The sequence below is a fragment of the Leuciscus leuciscus genome (assembly GCF_965113295.1).
Source record: "Leuciscus leuciscus genome assembly, contig: HAP1_SCAFFOLD_517, whole genome shotgun sequence".
Lineage (NCBI taxonomy): Eukaryota > Metazoa > Chordata > Actinopteri > Cypriniformes > Leuciscidae > Leuciscus > Leuciscus leuciscus.
Window position 1 is genome coordinate 26,882 of NW_028118222.1, and position 13,914 is coordinate 40,795.

Below are 13,914 nucleotides of genomic sequence, written 5' to 3' on the forward strand. Positions count from 1 at the left end.
GCAGATATATGGACAGTTAAGATTCGGCCAATCAGATGCCCTTTATGCAAATGAGGGTGGTTACTAATGAGGGTGAAAGTCGTTTTTACCTCCCTACCTATATGCCATTTTAACCCTAACCTAACCATAGCCTCAAACTAACCCTAAACCCAAACTAACCATTAGTCCAAAGACTACTTTCAATATTTAACACAAAACAATAAAAAAATATGAACAAACAGTCGATCAAACTCATCTATCCATCTATCCATCTATCCATCTATCCATCTATCTATCCATCCATCCATCCATCACTCCATCACTCCATCACTCCATCCATCCATGTATAACACAGGCCTAAAAACATTCACTTTTTCAAACAAAAACTTTTTTTTTTTTAACAAAAAGTTGTTTAAACTCATGTATCTATATATTCATCTATTCATCTATCTATCTATTTATCTATCTATCCATCCATCCATCCATCCATCCATCACTCCATCCATCCATGTATAACACAGGCCTAAAAACATTCACTTTTTCAAACAAAAACATATTTTTTTTAACAAAAAGTGGTTTAAACTCATGTATCTATATATTCATCTATTCATCTATCTATCCATCCATCCATCCATCCATCCATCACTCCATCACTCCATCCATCAATGTAACACAGGCCTAAAAAACATTCACTTTTTCAAACAAAAACATTTTTTTTAACAAAAACATTTTTTTTAACAAAAAGTTGTTTCAACTCATGTACCTATCTATCCATCCATCCATCCATCCATCCATCCATCCATCCATCCATCCATCCATCCATCCATCCATCCATCCATCCATCCATCCATCAATCTATCTATAGAAATAGACACTTACCTGTCAGCATTGGTGCTGTTTCAGCACTCGTGCTGATATGCACGGCAAATGCAACCATTTTGCATTGACAGGTGAACAGCTGGGGGAAAACTCAAGTTCAGTTTGCGTCAGGGCGTCTGCATGGATGCAGGGTCAAAGGCCAAAGGCCTGGCACGCTACCTCACCTAACCAGCTAAACCTACCCACCACCTGCACAAAAAAACAGAAAACAAAACCAAAAAACACTGACCACTGGCGGGACCTACACAGACCCTACCCAAAATATACCAGGATAGACCACCCCTATATAAAATAACCCTAGATACAACAGCAATTTATAAAATAGACCCCTGTTAAAAAAAAACAAATCTAAAAAATAAAGTGCAGTACCGTGTCTACACACCTGGTGGCGCTAGAGGCGCACCAAACCACCACCAGTCGACTAGCCATACATCAATTACTATATAAACCAAGTTTCGTACAGATAAAACACACCGTTGCAGATATATGGACAGTTAAGATTCGGCCAATCAGATGCCCTTTATGCAAATGAGGGTGGTTACTAATGAGGGTGAAAGTCGTTTTTACCTCCCTACCTATATGCCATTTTAACCCTAACCTAACCATAGCCTCAAACTAACCCTAAACCCAAACTAACCATTAGTCCAAAGACTACTTTCAATATTTAACACAAAACAATAAAAAAATATGAACAAACAGTCGATCAAACTCATCTATCCATCTATCCATCTATCCATCTATCCATCTATCTATCCATCCATCCATCCATCACTCCATCACTCCATCACTCCATCCATCCATGTATAACACAGGCCTAAAAACATTCACTTTTTCAAACAAAAACTTTTTTTTTTTTAACAAAAAGTTGTTTAAACTCATGTATCTATATATTCATCTATTCATCTATCTATCTATTTATCTATCTATCCATCCATCCATCCATCCATCCATCCATCACTCCATCCATCCATGTATAACACAGGCCTAAAAACATTCACTTTTTCAAACAAAAACATATTTTTTTTAACAAAAAGTGGTTTAAACTCATGTATCTATATATTCATCTATTCATCTATCTATCCATCCATCCATCCATCCATCCATCACTCCATCACTCCATCCATCAATGTAACACAGGCCTAAAAAACATTCACTTTTTCAAACAAAAACATTTTTTTTAACAAAAACATTTTTTTTAACAAAAAGTTGTTTCAACTCATGTACCTATCTATCCATCCATCCATCCATCCATCCATCCATCCATCCATCCATCCATCCATCCATCCATCCATCCATCCATCACTCCATCCATCAATCTATCTATAGAAATAGACACTTACCTGTCAGCATTGGTGCTGTTTCAGCACTCGTGCTGATATGCACGGCAAATGCAACCATTTTGCATTGACAGGTGAACAGCTGGGGGAAAACTCAAGTTCAGTTTGCGTCAGGGCGTCTGCATGGATGCAGGGTCAAAGGCCAAAGGCCTGGCACGCTACCTCACCTAACCAGCTAAACCTACCCACCACCTGCACAAAAAAACAGAAAACAAAACCAAAAAACACTGACCACTGGCGGGACCTACACAGACCCTACCCAAAATATACCAGGATAGACCACCCCTATATAAAATAACCCTAGATACAACAGCAATTTATAAAATAGACCCCTGTTAAAAAAAAACAAATCTAAAAAATAAAGTGCAGTACCGTGTCTACACACCTGGTGGCGCTAGAGGCGCACCAAACCACCACCAGTCGACTAGCCATACATCAATTACTATATAAACCAAGTTTCGTACAGATAAAACACACCGTTGCAGATATATGGACAGTTAAGATTCGGCCAATCAGATGCCCTTTATGCAAATGAGGGTGGTTACTAATGAGGGTGAAAGTCGTTTTTACCTCCCTACCTATATGCCATTTTAACCCTAACCTAACCATAGCCTAACCTAACCATAGCCCAAACTAACCCTAAACCCAAACTAACCATTAGTCCAAAGACTACTTTCAATATTTAACACAAAACAATAAAAAAATATGAACAAACAGTCGATCAAACTCATCTATCCATCTATCCATCTATCCATCTATCCATCTATCTATCCATCCATCCATCCATCCATCCATCACTCCATCACTCCATCCATCCATGTATAACACAGGCCTAAAAACATTCACTTTTTCAAACAAAAACTTTTTTTTTTTTAACAAAAAGTTGTTTAAACTCATGTATCTATATATTCATCTATTCATCTATCTATCTATTTATCTATCTATCCATCCATCCATCCATCCATCCATCACTCCATCCATCCATGTATAACACAGGCCTAAAAACATTCACTTTTTCAAACAAAAACATATTTTTTTTAACAAAAAGTGGTTTAAACTCATGTATCTATATATTCATCTATTCATCTATCTATCCATCCATCCATCCATCCATCCATCACTCCATCACTCCATCCATCAATGTAACACAGGCCTAAAAAACATTCACTTTTTCAAACAAAAACATTTTTTTTAACAAAAACATTTTTTTTAACAAAAAGTTGTTTCAACTCATGTACCTATCTATCCATCCATCCATCCATCCATCCATCCATCCATCCATCCATCCATCCATCACTCCATCCATCAATCTATCTATAGAAATAGACACTTACCTGTCAGCATTGGTGCTGTTTCAGCACTCGTGCTGATATGCACGGCAAATGCAACCATTTTGCATTGACAGGTGAACAGCTGGGGGAAAACTCAAGTTCAGTTTGCGTCAGGGCGTCTGCATGGATGCAGGGTCAAAGGCCAAAGGCCTGGCACGCTACCTCACCTAACCAGCTAAACCTACCCACCACCTGCACAAAAAAACAGAAAACAAAACCAAAAAACACTGACCACTGGCGGGACCTACACAGACCCTACCCAAAATATACCAGGATAGACCACCCCTATATAAAATAACCCTAGATACAACAGCAATTTATAAAATAGACCCCTGTTAAAAAAAAACAAATCTAAAAAATAAAGTGCAGTACCGTGTCTACACACCTGGTGGCGCTAGAGGCGCACCAAACCACCACCAGTCGACTAGCCATACATCAATTACTATATAAACCAAGTTTCGTACAGATAAAACACACCGTTGCAGATATATGGACAGTTAAGATTCGGCCAATCAGATGCCCTTTATGCAAATGAGGGTGGTTACTAATGAGGGTGAAAGTCGTTTTTACCTCCCTACCTATATGCCATTTTAACCCTAACCTAACCATAGCCTCAAACTAACCCTAAACCCAAACTAACCATTAGTCCAAAGACTACTTTCAATATTTAACACAAAACAATAAAAAAATATGAACAAACAGTCGATCAAACTCATCTATCCATCTATCCATCTATCCATCTATCCATCTATCTATCCATCCATCCATCCATCACTCCATCACTCCATCACTCCATCCATCCATGTATAACACAGGCCTAAAAACATTCACTTTTTCAAACAAAAACTTTTTTTTTTTTAACAAAAAGTTGTTTAAACTCATGTATCTATATATTCATCTATTCATCTATCTATCTATTTATCTATCTATCCATCCATCCATCCATCCATCCATCCATCACTCCATCACTCCATCCATCCATGTATAACACAGGCCTAAAAACATTCACTTTTTCAAACAAAAACATATTTTTTTTAACAAAAAGTGGTTTAAACTCATGTATCTATATATTCATCTATTCATCTATCTATCCATCCATCCATCCATCCATCCATCACTCCATCACTCCATCCATCAATGTAACACAGGCCTAAAAAACATTCACTTTTTCAAACAAAAACATTTTTTTTAACAAAAACATTTTTTTTAACAAAAAGTTGTTTCAACTCATGTACCTATCTATCCATCCATCCATCCATCCATCCATCCATCCATCCATCCATCCATCCATCCATCCATCCATCCATCACTCCATCCATCAATCTATCTATAGAAATAGACACTTACCTGTCAGCATTGGTGCTGTTTCAGCACTCGTGCTGATATGCACGGCAAATGCAACCATTTTGCATTGACAGGTGAACAGCTGGGGGAAAACTCAAGTTCAGTTTGCGTCAGGGCGTCTGCATGGATGCAGGGTCAAAGGCCAAAGGCCTGGCACGCTACCTCACCTAACCAGCTAAACCTACCCACCACCTGCACAAAAAAACAGAAAACAAAACCAAAAAACACTGACCACTGGCGGGACCTACACAGACCCTACCCAAAATATACCAGGATAGACCACCCCTATATAAAATAACCCTAGATACAACAGCAATTTATAAAATAGACCCCTGTTAAAAAAAAACAAATCTAAAAAATAAAGTGCAGTACCGTGTCTACACACCTGGTGGCGCTAGAGGCGCACCAAACCACCACCAGTCGACTAGCCATACATCAATTACTATATAAACCAAGTTTCGTACAGATAAAACACACCGTTGCAGATATATGGACAGTTAAGATTCGGCCAATCAGATGCCCTTTATGCAAATGAGGGTGGTTACTAATGAGGGTGAAAGTCGTTTTTACCTCCCTACCTAACCCTAACCCTAACTCTAACCCTAACCCTAATTCAATCAATAAATTCACTTGACTTGACTTGACTTGAATTATTACCACAAGCTTTAATTTGTTATAAATCAAGTTACTAAAGATTAAGATTTGGCCAAATGAAAAAGCATTTTCTATCAATATTTATTTCTACTTACCAAACTCCCACTTCCAGGTGAAGTGGTCACGCCACTGTCGCTGGAGACATTCCCCATCTTCGTCTGAGGAAACAAAGTCGTTGTGAGCATTTCTTAAAATTAAAATCTTTATAAATAAATTAATAAATGCAGTTCTTTTTATTTTGCATTCATGCGACATTTGTGTTTAATTATAGTAATAATAGCCTATATATATATATATATATATATATATATATATATATATATATATATATATATATATATAACACTTTACAATAATGTTCTACACATTAGCTAGCAGGAATAATCCATTTACAGCACTTAATGTACGCATTCGTTTGTAAATGGTAAAGTATTTGTAACATTTAAGGTTGTATTATGAAATTACGTCAACTAACAGTAAACTGCGCATGTGCAACATCAATAAAGCGTTATTGTATAGTGTTTGTATTGTACATGTTTTGTATGAAGCTGTACTGTGGACTAAAGCTGGCGGTGTAGTCCATGCAGGTTATGTTGGCACTGCTCGTCTCTCGGTTTTTGGATTTAGCTCTGTTCACTGGATTACCCTTTTTGCCTCTGCCAAAGGCAAAAAAAAAAAAAAAGAAGTGAATATACACACATTTGATGGAATTTTGAGTACTGCAACAGGAAATTACAAAGCAGTGAGGCACACACCTGACAGTGCATCATATCAGCTCCAAAAATGGCCTGCATCTTCTTCCACAGGGAGACCATAGGCACCAGTCTTGGAGTAGCTTCCCAGGTCCAGTGGTTTGGCAGTGGAGGCATCGCTGGCTCCACTTGTGGCTCGCTCTCAGCATCCCTCGAGGAGCTCTGAGGCACGGAAGATGGCGCAGGAAGGAGTGGAGGGATGTTCCTCACCACCAAGCCCTTCCTGTCCATTTCTTCTAACCAGCTAAGAAAAACACTGGATTCACACACTTGAATCAAACAGCGTCCTCAATTAAATGTTGGCCTCCAGGTGAAGGAAAGAATAGTGACTGAAAATGTAGACAGCAGCTAGCATTGGCCAACACAGCGCCTTGGCTGCAGGGTTAGATGTGAAGTACTTGATCAAGAAGCGCTGCAGAGATGGAGAACCGAAGATGGAGCAGGAAGGAGTGGAGTTATGTTCCTCACCACCAAGCCTTTCCGGTCCATTTCCTCTAACAAGGCAGCTAATGAAAGAAATAGGACGCCTTGACATGAAGGATCATTAGTGAATTCCTTTATGTTAACAACAAAACATAGTAAAGAACTATATAAAATAACAAAAGTTATTAAAATAATTAATTAGCCTAAATTTGCCTCTTTCCAGAGGCCCACTGTCAAGCACAGACCACTACTTAGTACCATCTATGTGCCTTTCATTAATCAAGAACGAAAGTCGGAGGTTCGAAGACGATCAGATACCGTCGTAGTTCCGACCGTAAACGATGCCGACCCGCGATCCGGTTGGCGTTATTCCCATGACCCGCCGGGCAGCGTGCGGGAAACCACGAGTCTTTGGGTTCCGGGGGGAGTATGGTTGCAAAGCTGAAACTTAAAGGAATTGACGGAAGGGCACCACCAGGAGTGGAGCCTGCGGCTTAATTTGACTCAACACGGGAAAGCTCACCCGGCCCGGACACGGAAAGGATTGACAGATTGATAGCTCTTTCTCGATTCTGTGGGTGGTGGTGCATGGCCGTTCTTAGTTGGTGGAGCGATTTGTCTGGTTCATTCCGATAACGAACGAGACTCCGGCATGCTAACTAGTTATGCGGCCCCGAGCGGTCGGCGTCCAACTTCTTAGAGGGACAAGTGGCACAATCAAAAGGGCAATTACAAAGGGCAATCAAACTGTATTTTATATCACGAGAAAGCTCGTGTTGTGCAGTTTCACATGAGCCCAGTCTCATTAATGCGCCTTGCTCGAGGCCCGAGAAAACTGGGGTCCTGTCAAATAAGTTACAGGTGGGATGTTTTTGTTAAAGTCCCACCTGTAACTTATTCGACGCGGCCTCTAGGCTGTCTGTTTATGAGGTGAAACCTTCTGTACACCACTCAGGGGACACAGACCCACCCACTGATGTACATTGCAGCCATTAATTATGCATAATTTGCATAAAACTCAACCGTCCACAGACAGCATATAGGAGTCCTGTCAAATAAGTTACAGCTGGGATGTTTTGGATAAAGTCCCGCCTGTAACTTATTTGACAGATTCCCTATATGCTGTCTGTGGACATTACATTAAAAGGTCATATTTCATAAATACAGTGCTTTTATCTGGTGAAACCTACTGTACACCACTCAGGGGACACAGACCCACCCACTGGCCAGATTCGGCCAATCAGATGCCATATATGCTAATGAGGGTGGTTACTAATGAGGGTGAAAGTCGTTTTTACCTCCCTACCTAACCCTAACCCTAACCCTAAAAAAATAAATACAATTATAAATGAAAATTTCTAAAGACAGTTAATCTTACATAGAATATCACAAAAATATTAACAACTTGTTTTTTCAACATCTTCAGTGAAAGTGCACACAGTGAACGTTTCAATGGCAAGAACAAAAACAATCTGTGAATGTCCTATTACAGGCGGAAAGGTACAAAAAAGATGTGAAATCTAGCAAGTGCACACATGATCTATAAACAGTACTAAAATGGAAGTGGTGCCATAAGATCGCTAACGATTTCAGCAGCTTTCAGTCCATAATGGCGGACGCGCCTCCACAGCGCCATCTACAAACTGTTACCCATAACACAACAGAGTTTCGCCTCTTGGGCTTCTCTTTAGCTGTGGTAAAGTATGCAAACACCACGTGAGCGGTCAATACGGGAACCAGAAAGTGTCCGACTTCACGTCTCCGTTTGCAGCTCCTCCCCGCCTGCACGCGGCTACTCTCGCCGATCGGTTACATCCAGCCGCAGCCGATGTCGAACACACCTATTGTGTACTGCAGGCTGTGGGTGGGTATATTTATGCTCCGTCTCAGTTCAGTAATATTAATTTGATTATAATGTAAAATAAGTAGAGTTTTAGAGTATTTTATGTTTGTGATTTGGGTTGGCTAATATTTTGACCATTGCATTAAAATATTAACATATATTTTGTTAGTTATATCACCTTTTGTGAACTTGTGAATTTTGTCTGTTTGAGTTTGATAGATGTGATACAGACTTCGACCTCTCTGAGTTTTTACACTGAAGAAGAGCAGACACTTCACTTCAAACAACAGTGACCAACTTGTTCTGTTGGAGAATGGGGGTAATGAATCACTAGATCTGTACAGCTCATTCACATTTATTCGTACAAGTGTCTGTTCTATGTGTGACAGTTTGTGAGTGTTGGGCAATATTCTGTACACCAGTGAAGTGCAGTGCTTATATGTTGTATTATTTATACCTAATGAAAACACTTGTATTAGTAAAAGAAAAGAATGCAATTAAACAATGAGTTAAGGGACATTTTATTCCGGGGACACGAAAGAACTATACACAACAAAGCACAACATAAAAATGAACAATAAATAAAATGATGTCAACAAGAACAAAACTGATGAACTGCCAGAGACTGTGAAAAAATAAATAAGAAAAATATATCTTCTAGAAAATATTATTGAATGTTTTAGTTATGCAATACCAATATAGTCACATCCTCACCTGGTGGTGTTTTAGTTTTTTTCTTTTTTTTTAAACCAAGGATGAAGCAAATACAGTAATTGATAAAACATGTATTCTTTTTAAATTAAGTAAATTATCCAATTTTTCTTGCTTACAAGAAAACAGTTCCCAACACTGTTGAGGGGCGGATCATAAAAAAAATCACTGTCATTATCCACAACCAAACTATTTTCAAGGCCACCCCTCGACTAGGCCAAATATTTAAGAACCCAGAAACCACAAAATCAATTACATGAGTGAGAGAGAAACACCATAATCAAATTTTAGCTGGGTGTCCACACTGATGTCACAAAGTGCCAAAAGGGTTTGTTGGGATCAGGAATCACATTTAGTCTTATTACTTGCCCTGCAATACCTTTCCTGCCAAAACATCCCCTGAATTCCAAATGATGCTCCCCTTTTGGACCACTTATACTTTCTAATATGAAGCAAGCTTTTCCGTGTGAATCTACAGGCTGAGACGTCACTCAGGACTTTATCTTTAACTCTTCATCACAATCTCAAGCCGCTGATCTGTTAAAGGATTTCCCCATTTATCACACAGCTGCATGACCAATGGTGTGTCAAAGCCATGGCCATTTATGACCTGGAAAGGTATATCTGGCTTCTCCAGCAGAATTATCTTTGCCGGATGTCCCACAGTAACTTCAGTTCGCACAAATTCCTTTATGTCCTGATACTTGAAGCAAAAACTCTTTTGGGCCAAGAGAGAATGGCCAGCCCTGTCCAGGTCTGCTCAGACAGGCACTTCATTATGGCCTCATCTGACTCTGTGGCGAGGTTGGAAGCCGGTTTCCACAACCGTTGAATCTCCTCGGGTTTTGGGTAGTTGGACCTCCACCCCTCCTGCCCAATCAGCCTTGACAACTTTGCGGTCGAAGGCTAGTGGACTTTGAAGTGTGCTGAAAGACAAAATCAAATCACTTTACTCAGACGATCACTTTTTTGACTTCAATTTTGAGTTGGGCTTGCTGCGTTTTGATAGAGAACGTGTACGGTACAAAAAGTTTTTTGGTGTATAGTTTGTATAACTAAAAAAAAAAAAAAAAAAAAAAAAAGTGGTTTTGACCAGAAGATCAAACATTTGGCTAACTGTGTGATGTAGGTGTTTGTTGCTGTGTTAAAGGTTTAGAAAAATTACCATAATCATTGGTAAACGCTTGTTGGCGACAAACAAAAAACACCTGCAGTGTCAAGTTAAAATGAGCGACATTGCTGTATTGGTGGATTCGGAGACTTACACAGAAGATAGTCCTGTCTCTGGGCGTACTTGATATCTACGTATATATCAAGACTATGAAATACTTTTTTTCTTTTTCCACTCTGAATCCTAGATAACAACGAAAAATGGTCACTTACTAATGCATACGTGCTGTAAACATTGCATCATATTGCAAGCGTAGAGTCGTTAAAATAGAGATGTACTTACCGTCAAGGATTCCACAGCTCTTGGGCGCTGCATGTGGGCAAAAACCAAGACAGCCTCGCAGTAGTACCTATGCATGGTCCTTTCTCTGTCCCTGAGTTTTCTGCCCAAAACCAGATCATGAGCCATCCTCTTTACTTCCAGCTTTGCCACTCTTAAGATTGTCTGGCAGTACTGCAAGCCCATAAAGAAAGAACCTGTTAGGACGAAACAAAAAACAAGACAGGTTTACTAAAGATACCGCACTCGAGATGATGTGAGACAAGACGGGCGCACACATGGACCCTAAATGCATTAAAATAAAAAAATATATAAACACAAAATGAATGTCTTGTGTCAGGTTGTGTCTTGTCATCATGGGTCTTGTATGACTTTGTTTCAAACCTGTAAGAATTTCTTTTTTCTGCTGAACACAAAAGAAGATATTTTGAAAAATGTCTGTAACCAAACAGTTGATGGACCCCATTGACTTCCATAGTAGGAAAAAAAAATACTATGGAAGTCAATGGGGTCCATCAACTGTTTGGTTACAGACATTTTTCAAAATATCTTCTTTTGTGTTCAGCAGAAAAAAAATTTTTTTTACAGGTTTGAAACAACTTGAGGGTGAGTAAATGATGACCGAATTTTCATTTTTGGGTGAACTATCCCTTTAAACAAGAAGACACAAATTAAGCAATGCTAATACTTATCTTAACAAATAATAATATGTGGTTGCGCTGCTTCTCTCTCCGCAGAGCATGGGCGGTCTGTATCCACAAGGCCAGAGCATCTCCCTAAAATTGGCAAGACAACAGGAACCAAGTATGTAACCACACAAATACATAAATAGTATGTAACACTCTTTGCCGAATGAAGAATGTAGATTTCTTCATCAGAACTGTGAGTAAGAATGAGCTGGTGAGTTAATTATTTATTTTTTAATAACCTTAAACATGCCTGAAGCATAGCAGTTTGGCTGAGGTCCATCAGGTCCCTGGGCCAGTACCTTTTGGTCAGATCTCCTTCAGTCAGTCCGACTGCTGCACTTTTGTAGAGATGTTGTCCAACAGATCGACCATTAGGTTGTCAACCTCATTGAAAGCCGGTGAAAGTTCACCTCCACCTGTTCACATGTTCAAAGGCCAGAGCATCTCTCTGAAGGCCTTAGGGAGACAATACATTACATTTCTGTGGCTGTGGTCTATCTGGTCGGGTATGAATGAACATATTTCCATGAATTTGAACTTCATCAGAGGCGTGCTGTGTCTGCGTCTCACAGTCAGTGTGTATGTGGCAAAGGTTTGTTCCTGCGTCCAGAGCAAAGCGGTACAGTCTGATGAAGTCTTTATAAAGCGGAGCACATACCAGCCATGGCTCTCCAAATCTCACCGCTCCAGTGAAGAGGAACTCGCTGTAAACAATGAACAAAAATACATTAGCAACATAGTAAAAAGTAAGAATGTACAGCATGTATGTCCTCCCTTGGTCCAGCATCTCAGCGCGCACATGCCAGAAGCGCATGTCAAATCACTGGAAAACAAAAACAAGTCTGTGACCTCTGCTTTTTATAGAGATGCAAGAAAGGATTTTAAGATCTAAATCTGTATCGATTATTATTCACCACTATAGCCGTAGTCATATCTTATGCCGTACATACAAGTGGAAGTGTGTGATTTTTTTATTTTATTTTATGACTCACCTGGCCCTGGACCTGTTGAGATGCATAAACAAATGCTCTCCTGCTGGCTTCTTTGAAGGCCCCGGGGGAGCCTCTGAGACATCTTCAGCATTTTAAAACGTTACTTGTAGAATGAATAAACATATTCAATGTTGAGCAGTGGAGAGACTTACCGAATCCCGAACTAGCACTGAATATAGTTCCAGATGGCTCTACGGAGCATGGAAGTGTCCACACCCTGGTGTCTGGCCATTGTGTTGTGTTGCACTGATGAGGGCGGAGCTGCTGGAGTGGGACTCCCTGTCGGTGGAGACACCGTTCCTGCGGGCTTCTTTTCAGACACCATCTTCTCCGACTCACTGAAAACCAGACATTGTGTTAGAATGAATTGTGTCATTTCTAATGACTCACCTGGATGCTGGATGGGTCGAGGAAGCACTGCTCTCTCCTGGGATCAGTAGTGCTTTAAGCACACGGGCTGGTGCGCCTCCTCTTTCTGCTGTGTGGCTGGCTGAGCTGATGTACAGAGACCCACAGAGAAAGAAATCTAAAACGCTCTTTGCCACTTACATGCAGAATGTAGATTTCATCATCAGAACTGTGAGTCAAAATGAATAAAATTTTAATTACCTGAAGCATGGCAGTTTGGCTGAGATCCGTCAGGCCCCACTTGTCCTTTTATTGAGATTAATTTCTCTATCATTTGAGGTAACAATTTGCATAGTTTTGCATGTCCAATCACTTATTTCCTGTAAGCAGTGACCTTTCAAGAATTTGATGCCTTGGAAACAATAGAACTATATTCATACCTGGTTGTGTGGGCAGACAGCATGTCTGTCCTACGCCCGGTGCATTAGCTGAGACGGTCTCCGAGGGCACGCCATCACTGTGTTCCTCTGAAAGTTCTGCGAATGCAGTTATATGACTGACATTTGAGAATGGCTCTAGCCATAAAATGCCATTTTACATCCAGACTTAAATCCACGCCAAAATCCATCTCACCATCATCTGCTTCATTTGTGCAAAAAGGTCAAAATCTGACACAGCGTCCCTCTGCTCAGCTCCTCAGAGAGCTCCAGAACCTGCTTGGTCAGATCATCTTCAGTCAGAGAGCTGAATTTGTCCATGTCACATGGAGGCATAACGTCGCTAAGTTCCAAACTGTCGTTTATTTTCTTTAACATTTCATATCTCTCCTTACCCTTCACCTGCACGATATATATGTCCCCTGATGCTCAGCTTGGCCTTCTTGCTGTCCTCCTTTGGACCAGGCCTACTCGTCCAGCCAATCCAGGTTCAGGCCCTCTCCCCGGAAAGACTTTCTCTTCACACCATTGTCAAGTTTGCCGGAGACCTATTCCATTATTCCTAGTTGTCAATTAAAAAAAGAGGGAACATCTGTAGCATGTTTTTGCATAATAGGGGTTAAAATGAAAAACTACACAGTGAATGCAATAAAATAAAAACCTTAATTTTAAAATGATAAAATTAGCTTTTGAATGTAACTTAAAGCCACTTTGCTTTCAGTCAAATCTCAAGCTTTCTTTTTGT

General features: G+C 40.0%; 1 long non-coding RNA gene across 9 annotated transcripts; it reads right to left on the minus strand.

The window, feature by feature from the left end:
• Nucleotides 1-9,046: 9,046 nt before the first annotated feature.
• LOC309491747 lies at nt 9,047-13,721 on the minus strand. 9 transcript variants are annotated; one of them, XR_014203282.1, is made up of 9 exons: nt 13,565-13,721; nt 13,366-13,445; nt 13,173-13,268; nt 12,994-13,038; nt 12,537-12,879; nt 11,643-12,466; nt 10,707-11,479; nt 10,519-10,607; nt 9,047-10,179 (listed from the first exon to the last, which is right to left on the minus strand). It is a non-coding gene; the product is annotated as an uncharacterized lncRNA (long non-coding RNA). The 9 variants fall into 9 exon arrangements; XR_014203284.1 differs by having other exon boundaries at nt 11,643-12,096; nt 12,385-12,466; nt 12,537-13,268; XR_014203285.1 differs by having other exon boundaries at nt 11,643-11,848; nt 12,051-12,466; nt 12,537-13,268.
• Between the last annotated feature and the right edge of the window lie 193 nt (nt 13,722-13,914).